This window comes from Chrysemys picta, chromosome 17, assembly GCF_011386835.1.
Source record: "Chrysemys picta bellii isolate R12L10 chromosome 17, ASM1138683v2, whole genome shotgun sequence".
Lineage (NCBI taxonomy): Eukaryota > Metazoa > Chordata > Testudines > Emydidae > Chrysemys > Chrysemys picta.
The window spans coordinates 4281263-4307946 of record NC_088807.1 but is presented as its reverse complement, the minus strand read 5'-3'; the positions used below and the strand labels follow the sequence as shown (position 1 = coordinate 4307946).

The 26684-nt window shown below is 52.1% G+C and overlaps 1 protein-coding gene across 1 annotated transcript in view; it reads right to left on the bottom strand.

Annotated features, from left to right (window-relative positions):
- DLL3 (delta like canonical Notch ligand 3) overlaps positions 1–26684 on the bottom strand; it is a 272902-nt gene that overhangs the window by 138173 nt on the left and 108045 nt on the right.

Genomic DNA, 26684 nt, shown 5'->3' with positions numbered 1-26684 from the left:
GAGGCTGGAACCAGCTGTGGTATCCAGTGGTTGAAGCCAGGACTGCTGCGTTCTCCTCCCAGCTCGCTGTGTGACCTTGGCTGAATCAAGCAGACTCGGGGAATTACGTACCCAGCTTCCATTAAAATAATCACATGGACTGTGGTAGTGCCGAGGTGCCCCAGTGATGGAGCAGGGCCCTATGGTTCTAGGAGCTGTACATTTTTATTGCTATTAGGTGTATTACAGTAGTGCTTGAACCATGGGGATCCTGGTCCATCCTTGAATGCCTAGGTGCTACCGTAATTCACCTAAGAGCAATAAAAATATCTTATGGTAACATCTAGGGACCCCAATCATGAACCCGGCCCCCATTGTGCCAGGTGCTGTACAAACAGCAAACAAACAGGATGGTCCCTGCCCCAGAGAGCTTCCAATCGAAGTATAAGACAGGAGACGACAGCTGGGGAGACGCAGAGAACAGCACATGAGGAAACAATCAGCGAAAGATGGTCAGCAAGACGGGCTGGGCATACTGGCACAGGGATGGCAAAGGAGAACAATGCAGATGTTTAAAGGGAGCTCCTTCCAACCAGGGCCGCTCTCTCTGGCCTGACTGCTAACTCAGCCCCGAATCCCTGTGCGGATCTAGAGCGCACATCTCCTCTCTGCTCAGCATCCGGCCGGCCTGCGTCCCAGTGTCTCAAACCAGACCGGAGCTGCCAGAACTCGTCAGCTTAGAAAAATCAAGCTGGCAACATCTCCAATAGGGTGGACAACTCGCCCCCCCCCAAATCCCAGGTCCCCTGCTCCACAAAAACATTCCCCTGGCCGATCTGGGCCAGGGGAAAAAGACGACGTATACTCAGAGCTGTCTGGACAAGGGTACTTCCATCCCACGGGAAATTCCGATATTTCGTTCGGGATGCGGGGGGAATCAAATTTCCTCACAATGAAACAGTTCAACCCTGAAACGGCGGGGTGGGGGGGGCGGGTGGGGAAGGGAAGAGTCAACATTTTTGAAAATACTTCCTTAGAATTGTCCTGTGGAAAAAGTCACCAAAAATGGACAATTTTACAAACCAACCAACCAACCCACACCAATTTCACCCAACTCCCTATACCCTGTCAAGAAAACATTTCATTCAATCAGATCTGTGGATGGGGGCTGCAGAATTTAATTCCTCTTAAGGAGCTGCCTTCGACTCAAAGTCTGCTAGCCCCCCGCCCCCCCCAAGAAAGCATTCACAAAACTTCATGGCAAAACAGATGACTGGCTAGAGCATCAAGGGTATTGTTAGCCATATATATATTAGGCATAGTATACATCATGTTCATGGGTATTATGCACACGGTATTAATATACATTATACAGAGAATCATAGAATATCAGGGTTGGAAGGGACCTCAGGAGGTAACTAGTCCAACCCCCTGCTCAAAGCAGGACCAAACCCAAGTAAATCATCCCAGCCAGGGCTTTGTCAAGCCGGGCCTTAAAAACCTCTAAGGAAGGAGATTCCACCACCTCCCTAGGGAACCCATTCCAGTGCTTCACCACCCTCCTAGTGAAATAGTGTTTCCTAATATCCAACCTAGACCTCCCCCACTGCAACTTGAGACCATTGCTCCTTGTTCTGTCATCTGCCACCACTGAGAACAGCCGAGCTCCATCCTCTTTGGAACCCCCCTTCAGGTAGTTGAAGGCTGCTATCAAATCCCCCCTCATTCTTCTCTTCTGCAGACTAAACAATCCCAGTTCCCTCAGCCTCTCCTCGTAAGTCATGTGCCCCAGCCCCCTAATCATTTTCATTGCCCTCCGCTGGACTCTCTCCAATTTGTCCACATCCCTTCTGTAGTGGGGGGACCAAAACTGGACGCAATACTCCAGGTGTGGCCTCACCAGTGCCGAATAGAGGGGAATAATCACTTCCCTCGATCTGCTGGCAACGCTCCTACTAATATAGCATGTAAGTATTGGGAAGTTACATATTATGCTCTCCGCACAATTCTGTTCACCCATGTAACGTATCCCGTCATATGCTGCAAAGCTGAGGCGAGGTTTGGATTTAAAAATAGGATGCCTGTCAAAGCCAAGACACATGAACCATGTGTCCCAGCACGGGGTAGGATTTACCTCGACGCCCAACTCTTTTGCAAGGTAGTATCCAAACCAGAAATAAGCGAAGGGCAGAAGAGAACCAAGTTACGGAACTGGTACAAACTGGTGGGTTGGATTTTAGCGATGGGTACAGAGTAGGGTGATCAGATGTCCTGATTTTATAGGGACCGTCCCGATTTTGGGGTCTTTTTCTTATATAGGCTCCTATTACCCCCCCACCCCCTGTCCCGATTTTTCACACTTGCTGTCTGGTCACCGTAGTACAGAGTTTTGTAACTTGTAAAATCAGACCGTAAATATTACTGGCTAAAAGGCAGTAGTCTTTGAAGCACACTTCTTTTCGTATTGTACTACTTTGTCCTTAGCCCATAAATCAAGCCAAGTGTGTTTATTTGGACTCTTGACCAAATAAGAACAAACCTCGAGTGCAGGGTGGATTTAAAAAAAAAAAAGATTTTTTTTTGAAAAAATAAAAATAATTTGATTTTTATTAATTTCAATTAGAACAAGTTTTTCTTTTTTTTAAAAAAAGCTTGTTCAAAACGAAATCTGAATTGAATGCAAAATATATGTTAAGGCCTAAATTTATAATCTCTTCAGACATTTAAATAAAAAACAAATGCTGAATCCATAAGACTATCAAAATTACCGAGTTAAAGGCTGCTTTTCCATATAAAGAAAGAATCAAGGGGAAAAACAGTTAACTTCTGAGGTCAAGCTTTATAACTATGGCACAATACGACATGTACTGTATTACGGTCTTGTTTCATTTAATAAAAATACATTTGATATGCTGTTGCATGTGTTTAATTTCATTCCAGGTACCATCCTAATGCAGTTTGACAAATCATGAGCCAAAAATAATAATAATATATATTAATTATCTAGCAAATAAGCAATATCATTCACCATTTTCCAGTATACTAAAACTGTACAACTAATCAGAACCTGAAAATACTAAGCTATATCATTGCTTAAATAAATACATATAGGTATAGTGTTCCCTCCTAGGTAGCAAAAAGATATACCAAATCTAGCGTAAAGGCCCTATTTCCTTGTAAATCAACATGTTTCAAAATGGTTCTAGCAAGCAATGAGAATGTCCCTTTGTTTAGAAAATAAAGGAAGTACGATGGATGAGATGATTAAATCGAGGATTTAAATGCAGCGTTCCACCTGATGATTTAAATCAATCCACCCTACACGAGTATAGGCAGACAACTGGCTGCACCTTTTAGTCAATATTATTTAGGTACCTAAAGATGCTGGCAGGCCCCTAACACAATTGTCAAAAGCACCTAAGTACCTAACTCTCATGGGCACTTCTGAACCCCCCCCCCCAGGTGTCTATCTGTGTCTTTAGGGGTCTAAAGACCTTTGACAATCTGCCCCCATGTTCATAAGAATAGGGTTTTCCCCTTTAACGGTACAGTAGAAACAGGAAATTTCCCTTTTCAGCCATTGCAGGCCCAGTCTAAGGCTTGGTCTACACTCTAGAGTTAGGTCAATGCAAGGCAGCTTACGTCAACCGAACTCTGTAAGCGTCTAGACTGAAATGTCGCTCCCACTGATTTAACCTGCCCATACACGGCCTTAACACCACCTCTGCGAGAGGCGCAGTGCTTAGGTCGACGTCCGCAATGCAGTGTCTATGCCGGGGTGGGCAAAATTTTTGGCCCGAGGGCCACATTGGGGTTGCAAAACTGTATGGAGGGCCACCCCCTGACTGCCCCCTCAGAACCTCCAGCCCATGCAACCCCTCCTACTCCTTGTCCCCTAACCGCTCCCTCCCAGGACCCCCTGCCCACAACTACCCCCCCGGGAACCCACCCCTATCCAACCCCCCTGCTCCCAGTCCCCTGACTGCCCCGACCCCTATCCACACCCCCAGCCCCTGACAAGCCCGCCGGGACCCCACGCCTATTCAACCTGCCCTGTTCCCCGTCTCCTGACCCCTATCCACACCCCCACCCCCTGACAGGCCCCCCGGGACTCCCTTGCTTATCCAACCCCCCCGTTCCCCATCCCCTGACCGCCCCCCCTCCCCGGCAGAACCTCCACCCTATCCAACCACCACCTGCTCCCTGTCCCCTGACTGCCCCCTGGAACCCTCCGCCCCTTATCCAGCCCCCCAGCCCCTTTACCATGCCGCTCAGAGCAGCATGTCTGGCAGCTGCGCCGCCCGGCCGGACGTAGACACGCTGCCGCTCTGCTTGGCAGGAGCACGTCACTCCGCTGCCCAGACCGCTGCCCGCATGGCGGCGTGGCTGCAGGGGAGGCGGGACAGCAGGGGAGGGGCGGGGGGCTAGCCTCCCTGGCCGGGAGCTCAAGGGCCGGGCAGGACGGTCCTGTGGGCCGGATGTAGCCTGCGGGCCGTAGTTTGCCCACCTCTGGTCTATGCGGACACTACATCGACTGTTGCTGCCTTTCAGAAGCCATCCCACAATGCCCCACGCTGACAGTTCAATCCGTGCAAGACAGAGAGTGTCGTGTGGGCGAGCGGAAGCGATTTAATAACTGCGGTGGCCGGACGTCGCCGTAACTGAAGTCGACTTCGGTTTTGTAGCGTAGACTGGCTCTGATAAAACCGCCCCAACCGAGGCAAACGGTAGAGGAAGGATTTAAAACACGCTCAGCGTTACCAGCCCAAGCATTCAAAATCATGAGTTGGGCCCTAAAAATCAGGAGATCGTGCATGCTTTGTCTAAAGACAAAAGTTGACCCATTTTAGCTACCCCGGCATAGTCAGAGAGGTACAACAGCTGTCGTGTGGTCATAGAAATAGGGTATAACAATATTCCCTAGCTCTTCTACGGCAGATCTCAAAGCTCTTTGCAAAGCAGGGCAGGATTATTATCCCCATTTTACAGATAGGGAAACTGAGGCACAGAGGGGCACTGACTTGCCCAAGGTCACCCAGCAGGCTAGGAGCCGACCCGGGACTAGAACCCGGGTCTCTGGAGTACTCCACCCGCCCCAGGCCACACTGCCTCCATCCAGGGAGGGGAATTATCTATAGTGATAAAAGGCAATTCTAGCTTGGTATAACTGCATCCACACGAGGACTTGCACCAGTAGAACTGTATTAGGGTTACCATACGTCCGGGATTTCCCCCGACATGATGCATCTTTTTCGATCCTCTGTCCAGGCGGATTTTTCAAATAAGAGGAAATAAATATCCAGGATTTTTGCAGCGCAGACACTGCAGTTCAGAAAGAACAATCTCCACACCCCGATTGGTCCCTCCCCTACATTCACTGGATCCTACCCACCCTGGCCTTGCCCGCCAGGTAAGCAAAGCCACCAAGCGCCTCTCGGCCAGACCACCTGCCCCGCTGCGGGGCTTCACACTCAGCCGGGATGGGTGACAGGGTCAGGCCCCAGCTCCCTGCCCTGGGGAGGGGGAGAGGCCTGCAGGGAGGCGCCGACTGACAGGCTGGCACTGTATCTTGGGCCTGCACCAGCCTCCCTGCCACCAGGATAGGGAGCACGACACTGCCCCCACCTCGACAGTGAAGCTGCAGGTATCCCCTCCAGCACCCCCTCAAGTTCTCGCCTAACCTTGGGACACCTGGAGCTGGGTCTTCGAGGATTAAAACCCCCAAATATTGCAAAACTTGCAATCAAATTGCAAACGTTGCTAACAGAAATGGACTTAAAAACAACGAGAAGTGACACGATTTTTTTTTTTTTTAAAAACACTCCCGTCTTAGTCAATTGCAGCCAACACATTCTAGAAAGGTTTGATGTGCGTCCACTGCTGGATGCCAGACTTGCAAAACCTTGAGCTAGTCTTTCCAAGCAACTCAGGGTGTTGGGTCCTGAGCGCTGTTGAAAATCCGGTTGTGAGGGTCACAGCGGGAGCTGCTGCGAGGTTTCGCAAATCGGCCTTTTCTGGAGGTAGATCTGTGGGAGCAACGCTCTGGAAAACAAACTGCATGCCCAGTTGTGTGTTTGTGGAGTGTTAAAAGCTACACAGTGGGGGCTGTGCCTGGGAGAACCCTGCATCTCAGAAAATCAGATATTTGTAGATTTCAAGGAGAGAATGGACCAGTGTGATAATATATGGAGCTATACCTATCTCATAGAACGGGAAGGGATCCTGAAAGGTCCTTGAGTCCAGCCCCCTGCCTTCACTAGCAGGACCAAGTACTGATTTTTGCCCCAGATCCCTAAATGGCCCCCTCAAAGATTGAATTCACAACCCTGGGTTTAGCAGGTCAATGCTCAAACCACTGAGCTATCCCTGCCCCCAATCAATTATCTAGTCTGATCTCCTGTATAACACCGGCCGGCAAACAGCACTGAATTAATCCTGTCTGATCTACAGCAGATCTTTTAGAAAACTGTCCAATCTTGGTTAAAAAAAGGAAAACTGTCAGTGCTAGAGAATCCACCAGGACCCTTGGCAAATTGTTCCAAAGCTTCCTTCCCGTCACTGTTAAAATGCATGCCTTATTCATAAGTCATAAAACCCGGTCAATGGTAACTCAGAGACCGAGGCAGGGAAAGCCCCTGAATTCTGCAATGGTTAGATATACGCCCTGCCATAACCTTGCGAATTGTCCCTCCGCTGTCATGGAGGGACCACAGAATTGCAGAAGTGTCAGACTGGAAGGGGCTCTTGAGAGATAATTTAGCCCAGGCCCCCTGCAGCCCTGACAGGGCTTTATCCAACCTGTCCTTAAACCCCCCCAGCGATGGGGATCCCACAACCTCCCTTGGACGCCTGCTCCAGAGCTTCACTCCCCTGCGAGTTAGGAAGTTTGTCCTAATATCTCATCTAAATCTTCCTCACTGCAGATTACGCCCGTTACGGCTTGTCCTGCCTTCAGTGGACATGGAGAACAGCTGACCCCCGTCCTCTTTGTAACAGCCCTTAATGTATTTGAAAAAACGTAGCGGGCCCCCCCCCCCCAGTCTTCTTTTCTCAAGACTAAACTGGCCCAGTTTTTTTAACCTTCCCTCCTACGGCAGGTTTGCTAAACCTTTGGTCCTTTTTGTCGCTCTCCTCTGGCCTCTCTCCAATTTATCCACATCTTTCCTACAGTGCGGAGCCCAGAACTGGACACGATACTCCAGCTGAGGGGACACCAGCGCCGAGAAGAGCAGGACCGTTACCTCCCATGTCTTACCTACAACAACCCCAGAACAGTATTAGCGTTTTTCACAACAGCAACACGTTGACTCCTATTCAGTTTGTGATCCACTGTAACGCCCAGATCCTTTTCAGCTGTACGACCCCCTAGCCGGTTATTCCCCATTTTGTGGGGCTGCATTTGATTCCCCCAGCCCCCTCCTAAGTGAAGTACTTTGCACTTGTCTTTATTGAATTGCCTTTCGTTGATTTCAGACCAAATTCTCATGTGCCTGACATTAAGCATGTGTCTAAAGTTCCGGTAGCATCAGGGCCAAAATCAGCGCCCGCTTTTTAAAATATCACCCTATGTGATCTAAGGCAGTGGTTCTCAAACTAGGGCCGCTGCTGGTTCAGGGAAAGCCCCTGGCGGGCAGGGCCAATTTGTTGACCTGCCGCGTCCGCAGGTTCGGCCGATCGCAGCTCCCACTGGCTGCAGTTCGAATGGGGGCTACAGGAAGGGCGGCCAGCACGTCCCTCGGCCCGCGCCGCTTCCTACAGCCCCCATTGGCCTGGAGCGGTGAACCGCGGCCAGTGGGAGCTGTGATCGGCCGAACCTGCGGTCGCGTCAGGTAAACAAACCAACCTGGCCCACCACAAGCGGCGGCCCTAGTTTGAGAACCACTGATCTAAGACACCAGATGCCACGGTGATGGGCGCAGTATGTGGATATGACATTAGCAGCAGCACAGGTCAAGAATCCCGAGAAGTGCTTTCCGATTCTCAGAGCGGTGCGACAGAAGGATGAACTCTAGAAAAGCGGGGATGCTTTTAGGCCTGATGAAGCCATTTGATCATCTAGTCTGGTGGGGAACAACTGGTTCTTAAAATTAAGTCATGCCTCAAAATGCAGCACAGGGGAGAGGTTTTTGTAAGGATTTGCAAACACACGGTGGGACTTTAAGTGACTGAGCCCCTCAAAGCCCATGTTTAAAGACGACCAATAAACAGGGTCATCATGTTTTCCATAACTCCCTCTCACCATCTGGATAAAAACTGGGTCTGATCATTCAATATGCGTGTCTCAGAAAAGTGAAGAATTGCTAAATGGTCTGACCGAGAGCTTTGTTCATTATATTTTAATTATTTATAATTATGGACAGTGAGTGAGTGTTGATCAGGGTAACACTTCCCTCGGGCCAGCGACGCCTTGCCTGTGGGTCTGCCACCTCTCCTTTTATATGAAAGTGGATAAAACAATGTTATTGCTAACAGGACAGAGGTACCATATTGTGCCGAATGATTTTAGTAAGCAATACACCAACCTGTAATGGCCCGAAGCCCTTTTGACTGGGAAAACCCCGGAGCAGAATGACATGCAACAGAATGACACTGAAATTGTCTAAATACCAAAAATGGTGCAAATAGAAACTCCCGCATGCGTGCTGTATGGGTTACTTAACATGCTTGAAGCTGATTGGAGGAAGGTTGAGAAAGATATAGTGAGGAAAATGTATGAAAAGACTTAAGTGAACAAGGCCCAAATCAATGAATCACAAGGCCAGAAACTGAAGGAAGGGGACTGAAGGACCAGATCAGGGATCAGAGCTGGTGATGTTCTTCATGAATTCCCTGGTGTCCCAAAATGCTGTAAAACTTGGGCTCTCTACTTACTCTCTCTCATCTGTTTATTGTCTGGCATAAAATGGGCGTTTGGACACCAGAAGTGACAATAATTCTGTCTGAAACTGTATTAAATAAAGACAAAAATCTATGAAGTCTAAATTGGGTGGACTTATGCCTCAGTTTCCCACCTTACTCTCCCAACAAGCCCGGCCTTCTGCATAGCCCAGGCTGGTGAATATCTTCCGCTTGTGCGGTGGTCTTTGGACTTGTCTGAGACAGCAACCAAAGAAAGAACAGCTTATCCCCGCAGGGATCGAGGATATGAATCTGAAGGAATCGAAGAACTTTGGATTGTCTTTCTAGACACATATGGATAACACACACACACACACACACGCCAAGAGATCTCAGAGAATGCCAGACCTGCATTCCACCCAAATAGGAAAGGGGAGGAGGGTTTATGTACATTTATGTACACTTTCTCTTAAGTACTTTTCTTAATTAACTCCCTCCCTAAGGGGTTGAGTCCTGGCAGCATTGCCTGGTCTTGCAGCTTTGATAAGTTGTAAAACTGCATAATTCTACCGGAGCCCTTGAAGCGGGTGGTATTCAGGGATGCATATGCTGAAAGTCATTTAATTTCATGTTTCAGAGTAGCAGCCGTGTTAGTCTGTATCCGCAAAAAGAAGAACAGGAGTACTTGTGGCATCTTAGAGACTAACAAATTTATTAGAGCAGAAGTGGGCTGTAGTCCACGAAAGCTTATGCTCTAATAAATTTGTTAGTCTCTAAGGTGCCACAAGTACTCCTGTTCTTCTATTTAATTTCATGTTATTGATTTTTACATTAAAAAAAAAAAAAAAGGACAAATGAATCCCAGATTTGCCCCCGTTAGCTCTGTACCGATCCCAGTGACTGAAGATTATTATCTGATAATCTACGCCTCTCTCTCACCCTGCTGCCCATCTGTTTTCAGATCCCCTCTGACGCGTCTCTTCTCCCTTTGCTTATACCTTTCTTATACGCCCCACAGAATATGTTCGGATTCAGTTGGTAGGAAACAGACTTCGTACATACCACGTGGTCTGCACTAATGGGCCAACACACAGTAGTCAGCCTTGTAAGGACTGATCCAGCATTCGGATCCGTTACTGTACAATTGAAGTCACAGCATAATTTTAATTAACCCGTGATCTTGTGTGCAGAGTCCCACCTAACAGACAGCTTTAATGACACTGCTTCCTTGAGCACAGTTTAGTGGTTAGAGCAAGGGATTAAGGAGGTGGATGTCTAGGTTCTTTTTCCTCGATTTGGGAGGGAAGTAGACCTAGTGGTTAGAGCAGGAAGGGCTGGGAGTCAGGACTCCTGGGATCTGTCCCCAGCTCTACCACTAACTCAGTGTGTGACCTGAGACGATTTAAGTCAATCGCTTCCTCAACCATAAAACGGAGACAAAGCTGGCCAAGAGGGGTCGCTCTCAGATGGCTGGTTCTATGGAAGGGCAAATGATTCCGACATTTAAAAACTGTTAACATAACCTGGATCCAGTCCTGCCCCCGTGTGACCCCCTTACTGAAGTCACCACAGAATCTGTCACTACGTGTGTCTTTTGCAGCATCAGATACATTAAAGCCGGATGAAACATTTTTTCCCCCCTGAAAAACATTGCGACTAAGAAAGTTTTCAGAAACCAAACAAAAGAATAAATTTAGCTTCCCACCTCCCATCCCTCCTCTTCACCTGCACCATTTCAAGGAGGGAGGGAGCAAGGGACGGAAAAAGAAAAATGTTTTGCTTTGTTCTTCTTTCTATAAAAAGAAGATTCCACACAAAAAGTCAAAAAAGTGTTTTACTTCGTTTCCACAGAGAATCTAGAGCACATTTTCCCCAGCTCTAAGACAAACTGAGATGTTCAAAGCAAAGACCTCTTCTCTCACCCAACTCCGTTCTTACCCCGTGGCAAAGCCTGAACAGGATCTTTGTCTATTACGCCTTCCCACAGGACGCAGATCCCAGTCCGTACAACACAGACTTGCCGTGTCAATATCACTGTCTGATATGTGATCTGTAATCATGTCCGAGCAAGCACCCATCCCAGTATGCGCCACAAACACAACCTACATCTGAGAGTTCCTCCTTCCAGACCGCTCAGCCCACCCCCTCGGTCCTCTCTTCCCAAAGAGCTTTTATATACAACCAGCTGCCTCCATGAGTCAATAGAACCCAATTAGCTCTTTCCCAGAAGATATTAAAAGATGTTCCAGGCACACAGACAGACAGACGTTGTTATTATTATTAAGTTGCTCTGGGGCTATTGTTATGATCCTCTCACTCAGAATTTCAGCTCTTTCCTAACTAAGTGGCTGAAAAACAGTCTCCCCTAAAAGAAGGTCTGAGATCTCATCAAGCCCTGGGGAACAAACTGTAGCTGAAAATACTCCATCAGATCTAGACAGCGTTCCTGTAGTTTATTATGGCTTTGCCTAGCAGTTCCAACTGAGAGCGGGGCTCCCATCATGACGGAGGCTAAGTGAGAGACAATCCCTGGACCAAACAGCTTACAAACTAGCTCAACAAGACGAACAAAGGAAGGGTTATTCCCTCAGATGGGGAAACTGAGGTACAGAGAGACCTGCCCAATGCAGGGTAGCCTGTGGCAGAGTTGGGAACTAAACCCTGGTTTCCCGCATCCCAGCCCCGTGCTTTAACCACAAGGTAAGACTGCCTCTCAGCTGTAACTTCTATAGCCGGACCCCCAATGATCCTTTCCTAGGCCAAGCAACTCCACACCTTCCCCACAAGCCTCGCTCCTAATGGCACGGCTCCCCTGCTCTGGCACCGGCTCCTGCGCCCCGACCTCCGGAGGCAGAGACGCAGCGGGATAATGGGCCGCGCAGACGCAAAATTCACTAGCAACTCTGGCCGCCCCTCTTCCTAGCAGGCAGCGCGCCCTTCCCCGGAACCGGAGCCAGTCTCCCCTCCCCTCCCTCTGCCTGGGGCGGGGGGAAATCTATTTAGTATAAAGTCATGAAGTCCCTGCTCAATCAACGCCCCCCCGGGCGAGGTTCATCGCTGCCCTATGGCCTCCTTGAGCCAGCTAGGCCGGTGGATAGCGTGGGAGGGGCAGGCACACCTAAGCACCGCCCTCTCTCTCAGGGGCAGAGCTGGCACAGAAGCCCCTCTTCCTACGTTGGCATGGAGGGGCACGTCGAGGCGGCAGACTGGGTCGGTTACAGCAGAGATGCCAGCTAGGGCAGCCCCATACCCATGCCACCGGTGGGGCGGACTGAAATGGCCCAAACTACCTCCCCTGTGCCCCTGCACCAGCCCTCGTGCCCCTCCCCGGAAGAGGATAGGGTAGAATTCCCTCTAGTTCAAACAGGAGCCGGGATCAGGGCCGTCAGCATAGATGGGGCCAGGGGGTGGGGATATCTAATACAAAGCATTCGGGTTCAGGGAGCCAGGCGGAGGGGGACCGGCCGGAGCTGCCCAGAGCTGGCTGGGAGCCCATTTGCTGGGCACAGGGGACTCTGGATTCTGCCCCCCTCCGCAGGCCCGGTAGAGAGGAGAAGCCAAAGGAAAAGGGGGAAGTTGAGGCGCTGTGAGACAAGTCAGGGAAGCTCTGGCAGGTGTTTAAAGGAGCTGCTATCTGGCAGAAGCAGCCTTCGAAAGGGGTGCTGTGTTTTCCAAACAGAGGGGTACTCGGGGGGTTGGATTCACTCACCACGCCTCCCCACTGCTCAGCGGGGTCTGCAAAGCCAGGTGCATCCTCGCCACGCCCCCACCCAGGCTGACAAATCTTGGGAGACCCCAGGCCTGCTGGCACAGAGCTGGGCCCCAAGGAGAGCTCTGAGGCCCATTTCACCATTGTCCTGGTTCCTTGCACAATGATCACTCAGGTTACCATAATACACCTAATAGCAATAAAAACATAAGCACCTAGCACATGACTTCGGTTCCCAGGTTCTACCGTAATACCCCTAATAGCAATAAAAATGTACAGCACCTGGCACATGACTCAGGTTCCCAGGTGCTACCATAATACACCTAATAAATAAGAATAGTAAGTTCAGCTGCTGCAGCCCTGAATGGGATGGAGACGCATGGGGGTGAGCTCCCACTCAGGGACAGCAGCACCAGGCCCCTGCGGCTGGGGCTGGGTTTAACACGCCCACATCCTCGCCCGTGGCCCCACCCACTGCTGTTGCTGCACCCACTGCATGCCCCACTCAGCTTTCCCTCCAGCGGCAGTGTAAACACATTAGCTGCCCCCTGGTGGCCAGTCTGAGGGGAGGATAACAGCTCACTACTGCTGCTGGAAGCTGGCGGGGTGGCGGGGGAATGCTATGCACCAAGCGAGTGTTATAATCCCCTAGGGGTCCGCAGTGTTTCAGCATCCTCCCCTCCCCATTATCCTTTGGCCCAGTGGGCATGTGGGCTCCGCATCACACAGCAACACCCCGACCCCAGTAAAATCCCACAGGGCCGGGGCTGGGTCTCGGGTCTGGAAGCTGCAAGCCCAGGGACCCCACCGTCCTCCAGACTCCCATCAGCCTCTTCCTCACTGGGGAAGACTCGTCCCCCCAAATACAGACCCCACCCACATTTAGATCCCCCCCCACACACACACACACACAGCAGGGTGGCACACACCCTGCATTGCCTCTCACAGCAGTGCAGGCGCTAGGTGCTGCTCTGGGTCCAGTTCGCTCATCGATGGGCCTGCATATGGCATCCTCCCCTGCCCCTACACCCTCGGAGGGCCAATATCCCAGCCCCTAGGGGCCAGGCTGAGCTGGTCTCAGTACTGCCTCCCGCTGGGCAGGGCTGGGTAGTGCCCAGGCTGAGCCAGTCCCCGCCGGAGCTCGCTCGCTCTCCTGCCCTCACACAAAGCACCCACGAGCCAGGCAGCGGTAGGGTCTGTGCCTCAGCTGGGGGGAGCTTTCAGCTGCACTGAGATGGTGGAGATGCTTCTCCCCCCCCATCCCCCGCCTCCCTACCTGCAGCTGTGGCCCCCCTTCCATTCCCTTCCCACCCCCGATCCTAGCACCCCCCACCAGCTGTTCTCCCTTTGACCTCACAGCAGGCAGCTCCCCTGATGGGTTTCTAGGAAGAGGGTTGTATGGGAAATGCATGGCCCTGGGGAGGGATTTGAGGGGACGGGAGGATGCCCCAGGAACCAGGGGGATGCAACTCCTGATGGGATAAGGGCATTCACAGCCACTTTCCAGCACGTATGGGGTTAAACGATTTGTGCAGCACTTTGCTGTGTGCAGGGAAAGCACAGGGCAGGCCAGACCTCAGGGTCCCCCAGCTGTGGGAGGGGAGTGGGGTCTAGTGGTTAGAGCAGGGGGCTGGGAGGCAGGACTGCTGGGTTCTCTCCCCAGCTCTGGGAGGGGAGTGGGGTCTAGTGGTTAGAGCAGGGGAGGGCTGGGAGCCAGGACTCCTGGGTTCTCTCCCCAGCTCTGGGAGGAGAGCGGGGTCTAGTGGTTAGAGCAGGGGGCTGGGAGGCAGGACTGCTGGGTTCTCTCCCCAGCTCTGGGAGGGGAGTGGGGTCTAGTGGTTAGAGTAGGGGGCTGGGAGGCAGGACTGCTGGGTTCTATTCCTGCCCCTGATTCTCACTCTGGTCCTGGGCAAGTCCCCGCCCCACTCTGTGCCTCAGTTTCTCCATGGTGCAATGGGGGCGTAAATTGCCAACCTTCTCACGGGACTTATCTTCCCCTTCCAGCTCAGGGCAGGAACCCTGGCTGCTTTATACCCCTCCACTCCCGCTCTCTGCCCTGCATAGACCCAACGTGGTTGTCATGATGTCACCCAATGAATCACAGAAGAGCTCCTGCCTTCCTGCTCTAACCCCTAGACCTCACTTCCCTCCTCTTGGCTTGGAGAGAAGCCAAGAGTCCTGTCTCCTAGCCCCCTCTGCTCTAACCACTAGACCTCACTCCCTTCCCAGAGCTAGGGATAGAACCCAGGAATCCTGGCTCCCAGCCCCCCTGCTCTAACCCCTAGACCTCACTCCCCTCCCAGAGCTGGGGAGAGAAACCGGGATCTCTGACTCCTGCTCCACTCAGTGGAGAACACTGCCTCATGTACAATGCCACATTATTAAAAGATCCCCACCCCACTTACTCCATCAAGCACCATCCTCTCGCGGTGCCTTGCAGGTCTAAGCTCCAGCAGGGAAGCTGTGCTCCCAGGTCGCCCGGCGGCGGGGAAAGCAGCTCTCGCCTGTTGCCGGGACTGAACCGGCAGCTTCCTGGATCCAAACACACGCACCCCGCCCTGCCTGAGCTGATGGGGCAGCTCCGTGAGGCTGCAGCCAGTGAGAGGCCCACAAACCGCTCGCCGTGGTTCAGCTGTTAGCGAGGGACACGGGCCCATGCTGGCTTGATATGGGGTTTGTCCTAAGCCGTCTGTAGCCCCTATTTGCCAGAGGACAACAGAGAATCCATCCCACCCACCTGGCAATGGGAGGTGCCAGGTGCGAGCCCTTGAGACCACCTAGCTCGCGCTGCCACGGCCCCCTCTTTCCCCTCCCCTGCCAGAGCCAGGCGATGCAAGGCCAGTGCATTGGGGTCTGCCTAAAAGGGGAACCTCAGACTGGGGTTAGAGACGGGCTCGCAGATCCACCGACCCCCCGGAGCAACAGACCTGGCGCCGCTCCATCCACGCTGCTGCTGCAGAGAAGCGAGGCAGGGCAGGATTGGACCCAAAGGGGACACAACTATCAAGGCTGCTCTGGACAGAGGCGGCCCCTGGCTTTATCTCCGTTTCTCCCACTCCCGAGGCTGCGCTGCCTACTGTCACCCCACGGGGGCTCCCTCAGTCCTCCGTCTAGACTCCCATCGCCAAGAGGTCCTGGTGGGTCTGGCTCTGGGGTATCGCTTGGGGGCTCTTTAGTGAGGGCCATCAGCCCCAATACAGGAGTTTGCATATCCCCTAGCAGCCCTAACCTGCCCCTGCTGGGCCGTACAACAGCTGGGGGAATAGCCGAGTGCAGTCACGCCTCCCCCTTGTACAGTAATTTCCCTACACCCGCCCTGAATTCCCCCCCCCCCCCAGTTTTGTGAACTAGTTACATGCCAAACCTGGTGGCTGAACTTTGCGACTTTGGCCTCACCCACAACTATTTCACATTTGGGGACAATATATACCTTCAAGTCAGCGGCACTGCTATGGGTACCTGGACGGCCCCACAATATGCCAACATTTTTATGGCTGATCTAGAACAACGCTTCCTCAGCTCTCGTCCCCTCACGCTCCTACTCTACTTGCGCTACATTGATGACATCTTCATCATCTGGATCCATGGGGAGAAGACCCTTGAGGAATTCCACCAAGATTTCAACAATTTCCATCCCACCATCAACCTCAGCCTGGACCAGTCCACACAAGCGGTCCATTTCCTGGACACTACTGTGCTAATAAGCGATGGTCACATAAACACCACCCTATACTGGAAACCTACTGACCGCTATACTTACCTACATGCCTCCAGCTTCCATCCAGGACACACCACACAATCCATTGTCTACAGCCAAGCTCTAAGATACAACTGCATTTGCTCCAATCCCTCAGACAGAGACAAACACCTACAGGATCTCTATCAAGCATTCTTAAAACTACAATACCCATCTGCTGAAGTGAAAAAACAGATTGACAGAGCCAGACGAGTACCCAGAAGTCACCTACTACAGGACAGGCCCAACACAGAAAATAACAGAACGCCATTAGCCATCACCTTCAGCCCCCAACTAAAACCTCTCCAGCACATCATCAAAGATCTACAACCTAACCTGAAAGATGATCCCTCATTCTCACAGAGCTTGGGAGACAGACCAGTCCTCGCTTACAGACAGCCCCCCAACCTGAAGCAAATGCTCACCAGCAACCACAGAACAAAAACACTAATCCAGGAACCAAACCCTGCAACAAACCCCGGTGCCAACTCTGTCCACATATCTATTCAAGTGACACCATCAGCGGACCCAACCACATCAGCCACGCCATCAGGGGCTTGTTCACCTGCACATCTACCAATGTGATATATGCCATCCTGTGCCAGCAATGCCCCTCTGCCATGTGCATTGGCCAAACCGGACAGTCTCTACGCAAAAGAATAAATGGACACAAATCTGACATCAGGAATCATAACATTAAAAAACCAGTAGGAGAACACTTCAACCTCTCTGGCCACTCAGTGACAGACTTAAAGGTGGCAATTTTGCAACAGAAAAGCTTCAAAAACAGACTCCAACGAGAAACTGCTGAACTGGAATTAATATGCAAACTAGATACAATCAATTTAGGCTTGAATAGAGACTGGGAATGACTGAGTCATTACACACACTGAATATTTCCCCATGTTAAGTATCCTCACACCTTCTTGTCAAACTGTCTGAAATGGGCCATCTTGATTATCACTACAGAAGTTTTTTTCCTCCTGCTGACAATGGCTCATCTTAATTAATTAGCCTCTTAGAGTTGGTTGGGCAACTCCCACCTTTTCATGTTCTCTGTATGTATATATATCTCCTCACTATATGTTCCACGCTATGCATCCGATGAAGTGGGCTGTAGCCCACGAAAGCTTATGCTCAAATAAATTTGTTAGTACACCTCTACCCCAATATAACGCTGTCCTCGGGAGCCAAAAAATCTTATTGGTGAAACCGCATTATATTGAACCTGCTTTGATCCGCCGGAGCGCGCAGCCCCGCCCCCCCAGAGCGCTGATTTACCGCGTTATATCCGAATTCGTGTTATATCGGGTCGCGTTACACTGGGGTAGAGATGTAGTTGTACTTACGTGCCTGTGCTTAATATGTGTTTTCGATGATTTACCGTCTAAAAAAATCTGGCCTGTCTCGCACCCCCAGAAAGGGCATCTCACACCCCCAGGGTGGGCGTGCACCCCAGGTTAAGAACCACTGCTCTAAATTGGGATCATATTCTGTTGCCTGCGATAAATCTGGTTCCGAAGCCACTCCGGATTTACCCCAGCAAGCAGGATTCAGGTGCTGCGGCATGAACAGAAGCTCCATATCCCCCTAGCACAGCTGGGGCTAATGTAACGAAAGCCGACTTCCTGGCGTCAAACGCCAACTCAGCTCCGGCTGTGCTGACAGCACGTGGCGCCCGGGTGCAGAGCAGCGGGAAGTGGCGTGAGCACTGGGTCAGCTGGCCCCGCTATGCTAGCTACCCGTAAGTGGCTGACACATGCATCCCTGCCCCTTTTGTCACCAGCGGCACCTGCCTTGAAACACTGCCGGATCGGAGCGGAGTGGGGACGTTCTTAACTCTCCCCCCCCAACCCTGCATTGACACACTTTGGAAATACACCAGAGGGAGGAGGGGGTATTAACCAGCAGGGGAAAGCGATGCAAAAATGCGGATCAGAGCGGGGCGTTTTGCAGCCGGTATAAACAGCTGCACGTGGCGCCGGGAACCTGACCCAATGGTGCATGTGAGAATAGTCTGGCTCTGAGATGCAACAGAACCAAGGCGGTGGGCCCTGCTGAGCCCCTCACCCCCAGCGGGACTCAGACCACGTCAGGCCCCTGCCTCGCAAATTTTTACCACCTGCTTGTCTCTTGGCTGGGACCTAACTTGAGCCCAGGGGCAGGAAGATGGTGTCAGAAGCAGATCCCGCGCTCACGCCCCAGTGCCGAAGAGGCCCGGCAGCTCTAGGCACCCGGTCCTCCAAGCCCTGCCCAAGTGCGCGTGATGCGGGCGTGAGATGAAACGGGGCGGGAACGGCCCTGTGGTCTCCAGTCGCTTTGCACTAGTGTGAAGGGAGCCCCGAGAGGCCGGGTGACAGAGCAGCCCAGCTGGGACTTGCACGTGGTGGTCGGCAAGAGGCACCGGGAGGGGAGCGTTCAAAAGGGACGGAGGACGCTGCGCTTGCCGGAAGTCTGCAAACAGGGCAGCTGGCTAGAATGGCAGGTGACCGGTTAAAATAGACATTAGCCACCCATGCGGAGGGAGGATGGCCCAGTGGTTAGAATGCTCGCCTGGGATTCAGGGGACCTGCATTCAGTTCCCCTGCTCTGCCATAGATGTCCTGGCGAGTCTCTTAGGAGGTTTTTTAAAAGGTAAAGGAATTGAACGCAGGTCTCCTGCTGGTGCTCTAACCCCTACACCATCCTTCCTCTGGATCGGCCAAGGGAAGACAGCACCAACAAATGCAAATGGGGAAACTGGGAAGGGTTTGGAAATAGCCATTCCTGCAGGGAGCAGAGTCAACCAGTTTCACATGTGAGTTTCGGAGGGCAACAACCTTCACATACCTCCAGGCCAGCAATCAGATTTGAACAGGCATCTTGAGCCTTGTCTATACAACCTCAAAAAAACCCAAATTTCCCACTGGGTCTCCCCCCACAGAGGGGAAAATGACCAGCATCAAAATATTTAACAAGCCTGGACATTTAAATCCATCATCATTAGGGTTCAGAGTTAATATGCCCTAATGAGAAACCCACACATCTCTCGTAACTATAGCAACAGGAGGAATACAAGCCTAGAAAAAAATATTATCACCTTCCACTGTTATACTGAGAAGTTCAAATCCCGTCCAGTTCTCAACTGCCGCTGTTAACTCTGAACCCTAACGATAACAATTCTGACTATTCATTTTGTTCCCTCTGTAGCTGCTAATCATTTAACCCTCCCGGGGGAGCTGAACCAGTGGGGAAAACTTGGGTGCTGTAGATACAGCCAGATGCTAGGTTCTGTACCATCCAACCTTAGATTGTTTTGTTCATAGATTCCAAGGCCAGAAGTCTGACCCCCTGTATAAAACAAGCCATAGAACTTCCCCCAAATAATTCCTAGAGCAGATCTGTTAGAAAAACACCCACTGTTGATTTAAAAATTGCCAGGGATGGAGAATCCACCATGGCCTTTGGTCAATTGTTCCAATGGTTACTGACTCTCACTTAAGAACATACACCCCAATTCCAGTCTGAACTTGGCTACTTTCAACTTCCAGACATTGGAGCGTGTTATTCCTTTCTCTGCCAGACTGAAGAGCCCATTATTAAATATTTGTTCCCCCATGGAGGTGCTGATAGACTGGGATCAAGTCACCCCTGAACCTTCTCTTTGTGAAGCGAACTAGATTTTGCTCCTTGAGTCTCTCACGACCAGGTAGGTTTTCTAACCCTTTGATCATCCTCATGGCTCCTCTCTGACCCTGGTTCAATTTATCAACGTCCTTCTTGAACGGTGGGCACCAGAACCGGACACAGGATCCCAGCCGCAGTCGCACCAGGGCCGAACGCAGAGGGAAAATCACCTCTCTGCTCCTCCTCGAGATTCCCCTGTTTATACATCCCAGGGTCACTTCAGCTCTTTCGGCCCCAGCGTCGCCCTGGGAGTTCACGCTCAGCTGATTATCCGCCATCACCCCCAAATCTTTTCACAGTCAAAATCCCGCCCCCATCCGGTAAGTCCGGCCTGCATTCTTTGTTCCTAGGTGTACGCATTTGCATTTAGCCGTATTCAGGAGCGACGGAAGGTCCCTAAAAGTGTGTGTGGGGGCCAGCGGTGCCACCCCTTCTCCCTGAGGCCCCGCCCCCTGCTTGCTCCTCCCCCCTCCCCCGCCTATCACTCGCTCTTACGGCCAGTAGGAAGTGGGAGGGCATAGTCCCCTGCCCCCACCCCCCCAGTTCCGGCGCCCTCGGCCGTATTAAAACACATGTTGTTTGCGTGCACCCAGTTTACCAAGCCACCCAGATCGCCCTGAATTCATACCCTGGGCTCTGCGTTACTTACCGCTCCCCCAAAGGCTGGGGCACCTGCAAACTGTCAGTGACGTAGACGTGGCAGAGAAAATATTTTAGGCTACTACAGAGACTGCTTTTACACCGCTAACAGCTACGTCCGTCAGGGGGGTGATTTTTTTTACCCATCTGCTTTGACCAGGACAAGCCCAAGTGCGGATGTAATTACACCATCCAGGATAATGGGGCCTTATACCGCTATAGCTGATTCCACTTCCCGTACGGGACTGGGGAAAACGCACACCCTTTGTGTGATTGGACAAGTCCTTAGAGGTGGAGCAGCTGGTGAAGAGAGGCAGTTCGAGAACCAAGCTGAAGCCAGATAAACGCGGGCACAAATTTGTTTTTAATCACCATGCGGCTGACCCGCCCTTGGAATCAACCTCTTTGGCTCTCGGCTGGCTGCCTTTCAGGAAGAGACGCTTCAGCCAAACTCACGTCGCTGGGCTCAGCACTGGGGGATCTGGGTGAACCCGAACGGCCCGTGCGCTACAGGAAAGCAGATGAGATGATTTCATGGCGTTTCAGGCCAGGAAGGATCATTAGATTCGCCAGTCTGACCCCTGGATAGCACAGGCCATTACACTTCACCCACAATCATAGAAGATCAGGGTTGGGTGGGACCTCAGGAGGTCATCTAGTCCAACCCCCTGCTCAAAGCAGGACCAATCCCCAGACAGATTTTCCCCCCAGATCCCTAAATGGCCCCCTCAAGGATTGAACTCACAACCCTGGGTTTAGCAGGCCAATGCTCAAACCACTGAGCTATCCCTCCAGAACCCCCAATATTGAACCTACTGACTTGAGTGAGCGGGGGGGAGGGACAGCTCAGCAGTTTGCACACTAGCCTGCTAAACCCAGAGTTGTGAGTTCAATCCTTGAGGGGACCATTTAGGGATCTGGGGCAAAATCAGTACTTGGTCTTGCTAGTGAAGGCAGGGGGCTGGACTCGATTCGATGACTTTTAAAGGTCCCTTCCAGTTCTGAGAGATAGGTATATCTCCATATAAGGCCTGGTCTACACTAACCCTCCAATTCGAACTAAGGTACGCAACTTCAGCTACGCGAATAACGTAGCTGAAGTCGACGTACCTTAGTTCGAACTTACCACGGTCCAGACACGGCAGGCAGGCTCCCCCGTCGACTCTGCGTACTCCTCGTGCCGAGCAGGATTACCGGAGTCGACGGTGAGCACTTCTGGGTTCGATTTATCGCGTCCAGACAAGACGCGATAAATCGAACCCAGAAGTTCGATTGCCTGCCACCGAACCAGCGCGGTAAGTATAGACAAGCCCTAAGACGGCTTGATAACCCGGGAGCAAGCAAACAGTATGGGTTTTGATGCAGCTACATGGAAGACGTATACATCGGGGAACTCAGAATGCAGGCCCTACTTACAGGATGGCGGCCTCTCTCCTGAGAAGCAGCGACTGAAAGATATTCACTCCCAAAGAGCCAGCTGACCGTGAGGTCCCAGTGCGACGCTGGGGCCAAAAGTGCTAACATGAGCCTGGGATGTATGAACAGGAATCTCGAGGAGGAGCAGTGAGGTTATTTCCCCTCTGTGTTCGGCCCTGGTGCGACCGCTGCTGGGATCCTGTGCCCCGTTCTGGTGCCCACAATTCAAGGAGGATGTTGGTAAATCGGAGAGGGGTCAGAGAAGAGCCACGAGAATGATCAGAGGGTTAGAAAATCTGCCTGGTAGCGAGAGACTCCAGGAGCTCGATCTATTTCGCTTAACAAAGAGAAGGTGAAGGGGTGACTTGATCTCAGGCTGTCACGGGGAACAAATATATGATCTTGGGCTCTTCAGCCTAGCAGAGGCAGGTCTAACACGACCCAATGGGCTGGAAGCTGAAGCTAGACACATTCAGACTGGGGGTGTGTCTACACTACCCGCCACATCGGCGGGGATCGATTTATCGCGTCTAGACTAGACACGATAAATCGACCCCTGAGTGCTCTCCCGTCGACCCCTGGACTCCAGCGCCGCCAGAGACGCAGGCAGAGCCGACGGGGGAGCGGCAGCAGTCGACTCACCGCGGTGAAGACACCACGGTAAGTTGATCTACGTATGTCAACTTCAGCTACGTTATTCTATACGCTCTTCTTGCCTGGGAATCCATGAAAACCCCCCATCTCAGACCTCAGGGGACTAAACTGATGCACACCGCAGGTGGAGACTGGGACAAACTGAGGTCCCACCAATTCCCAAGCCAGCCAATGCTCTCTTGTGGTCCTACTTTCTATCAATTTATGCTGTGCAGATCAGGAAATGGATGCAGGCAGCCTGGATTCAAAGAGAATCTAGCCCAGAGGGCTGGTTGGAAAAGGAGGAACATTTTCCAAAGAAAAACGTGGAATGAGACAAAAAATAAATCTCCGTAGATTTAAGATCAGGATGGTCCCTTCTAGCCAGCTAGCCTGATCTCCTGCACGTCCCAAGCCACAGAACCTCATCCACCCACTCCTGTACCCTCTGGCTGAGTTACTGACATCCTCCGAGCTTGATGTAAAGGCTTCAAGTTACAGAGAATCCACCCTTTACTCTACTTCAAACCAGCAAGTGGCCATGCTGCAGAGAAAGGCAAAAAAAAAAAAAAAAACCCAGGGTCTCTGCAGATCAGACCTGGGAGAAGATTTGTTTTGTGTTGTTTAGTTTTCCAAGGAAGTTTGTTTGGACAGGGCTGTTGGGATTTTTTTTTTTTTTTTTTTTTTTGGTTTTGTTAATGAAAGTAAACCCAATTTAGTTGATGTTTTCCTTTTGGGGTTCCCTGAAAAGGGAGTAAAAACCGGGACTAGGGGAACCACCCCTGAAAACCCCCCCACCCTGCAAATATGTTGGCCATCGAAGACCCTGAAAAACAAGTGCCATTTTGGCTGAAAAGTCTTTTGGGGGGTAGGACAAAAAAAGCTGTTTGGATGGAAATATTTCCACCGGTTGTAACAGGCACCAACCAGAAAGACGTTGAGCCGGGATTCCCATACTTTCCCATGCCATGACCCCCTTTTCCACACCAGGGAACTCCTGTGTCCCCCCTTTATCTACCCAGGACTCATCCTGCCCCCCATCCAGTTGAGTTCTAGGGGCTCAGAAAAAGATCTAGATAAATCCATGAATGGCTATTAGCCAAGATGGTCAGAGACGCAGCCCCATGCACTGGGTGTCACTAAACCTTTGACGGCCAGAAGCGGGGACTGGATGACAGGGGATGTTCTGTTCATTCCCTCTGAAGCACCTGGCATTGGTCACTGTGGGAAGACGGGATACTGGGCTAGATGGACCATCGCTCTGACCCACTGTGGCTTTTCTTATGACCCTCTCCCCTCTCCATTTAGCACTATGTGCAGGGCGGGGTAGTGGGTCGCAGTCCCTGGTCTAGACCGATGCTTGATAAGTCAACAAAAACCACCTCATGCCTTAAGGCCACGTTTTTCCAAGTGCAGCCTCTCAATTTTGGGGCATCTCCAGTTGTGGGACCCTAAACGGGGGACATCTGAGGAGAGGAAGCGGGAGTCTGGCTTTCACAAGCCAGGCACCTCCAGCTGGGAAACGGGAACCATCAGCACCCTCCGAAAACCAGGTTGGGGTCCCCTCCAAAATCACAGCACACCCCCCTCCCCAAATCAGTGGCTGCTTTTGGAACAGATCAGCCTTGCAGCACATGGTCGGATCATCCGCCAAGCCCCTCCCCTCACACACAAACCCCGCCCCTCATCTGCATGTAGGCCCCTCCCCTTGTCTTTGGGGCTGAATCCAGCCAATTAATCCTTGGTGAAGCTTGACCTGCAGAAGCCAAGTTCCCGTTCGGCTGGATGGGAATTGAGTCAAAAATCTAGGCAGCTTCGGCGGAAAAAAAAATCCAGTGGTCCATACCTCTTTCCCTAACCTCTTTCTATTTGTCTGTCCTTGGTCTATGACCATGCCATAGCTCCTGCAGCCTTCAAGAAGCCCCTATGACAGAGCGGGCGCTGTCATAGCGAAAATATCTGCCTGTCCATAGGGGTCTGTGCTGAGGAACCAGATCGGAGTTCAAGCCCCTTTCCGAAGAGACAGCGTCTAAATGGCCCTGGGGGTTATTGGGTGTCAGCTGGTGCAGGTCAACAGGTGCTCAACTGGCACGCAAGGTAATGGGGAGGGTCAGTCTTTATCCCTGGGATCTGAGAGTCAAGCTGGGTTCTTTCCTTCATTTGTAAAGAAGGCCCAGCAAAACCAGCCACTGCCCTTGATTGAGAGCGGCGCATGCAGTGGCCTCGTGCGGCTGTGTAAACGGGGGCAGATTCTGCTCTGGGATTTCAGCTCCTCGGCCTGATTCTCCTTTACCCTCACTACCACTTTTAAGCCCCACTGATGCTGCTAGATCGGCACAAAGAGCCCTGCGAACAAGACTCGGCCCCTCACATCTCTAGCCCTGATGGCTGTGAAGTGACCCTTCAGGCCGGGAGCCAGGTAGCAGCCCACACCTGTCTGCACAGAGCCTGACACCCATTGCTCTGAGAGGCACAAATTCCTTCCGCCCTTCTAAACAAGAGCGTTGACTCTGAAGTCTAACAACTGCCATGTAAATTAACCATTTCACTGCCGATCCTTTTAGGAGAAACAGCCAACTAAGGGGTTGGATGCACTGGCAGATCCTGAGCAGGGACGGCAGCCGGTAGCGATTAAGGGATGCTGGAGAATTTGAACGGTCATTCCCCAGGGAAAGTTGGGGGGGAAGAGGGAAAACAGACAGCCCCTCCCTGTTCATCAAAACCCCCATCAGTCATACGCCCCCGCCCGGGGTGCCCAAACCCTCAGTTCCTTCCCCTCCCGTCGATACCCCCAAAGGACCTCAGAACTGGTGAGTAGGGTAAAACAGACTGAATAGAATCAAGAGACATCAGTAATGACACGGGATCCTGCGCTGGTTGACGTGGGCAGGGAGGGGCGGGGGGCCATCGCGCTGCATGAATTCTAGGGTCCACATCAGCAATCCGATGGGACACGGGGCCATTACAACAGTGAAACCCCTCTCTGCTCCCCACCCCACTCCAACAGGCAGACCAGGGCCATGCAGCCTCCCCCATGCCACAGCCCAGCCCTTCCAAGCACCAGCCTCAGGTGGGCGAGGCACCCACTGTCATCGGACCAACTTCCGCTGGTGAGCGCCACGGAGCGTTTCTCCGGGCCCAGCCGTGGGGAGGAGCTCGGAAGCGGGTCTCTTTCACCGACAGAAGTGGGTCCACTAATGGAGATTCCCTCACCCATCTTGTGTCTCTAATACCCTGGGACCAACCCGGCTACGACAACACTGCGAACCCTAAGACGTGCCCATCTGCTGCTATCTCCCCTCCCCCCCCAGCTGGACTAATTTTCCCATGCTGCACCCCTCAGCTTAGCTCCTGCCTCCACCCCCTCTCAGCCCCTTCCAACGAGCTGTAAGTGGGAGAGGGGATCCTTTGCCCTGCGGCACCTGGCGCCAGTCCCCCCAGTTTGTAGGCCCCGGCTGGACTCTCCGAGCCCAGGGAACATTTGGAAAAGGAGCAATGTGTTTTTAACTCCCATCCTGGAGTCATGCAGCCCTGCCCTTCCCTGCCCCCTTCGACACAGAGAGGCTCCTATGGCAGTGCGGTTTGAAAGCAGAGGCACTCAGGGCCCATGCCTGGGGCCCTGGCTCCCAGAGTCACAGCAGAACCAGCTTTCATTCCAGACAACAAGCTTCTAGCCCTCGTGATTGTGAAGAAAAAGCTTGAAAAGCCGACCTGAGCGTAACTGATGCCACGACGCCTGCCTGAGTCTGCAGAGAGCCTGAGCCGATTGCTGCTGCCTGAGTCCGCAGAGACCCCGAGCCCAGCGCTCCGAGACAGAGCTGGCTCAGAATCCCAATGGGGTGTTAACACCAAGCCCCACCTCTCTGGGGCCTTTGCCATCGCCACCCCAGCCAGGGATGCTGGGGGAGAGGGGACGGACTTTGCCGCCAACCCACAATCACGGCTGTGCTGGGGATGGGTGTCAGCAAAGCCCCCTCCCCTCCGAGCTCGCCACCCAGGTATGGCAGAGTTCTTCCCGCTCCAGGATACACCCCAGCCCGCATGAAGGCAGGGAGTGGTGTTCTGGGG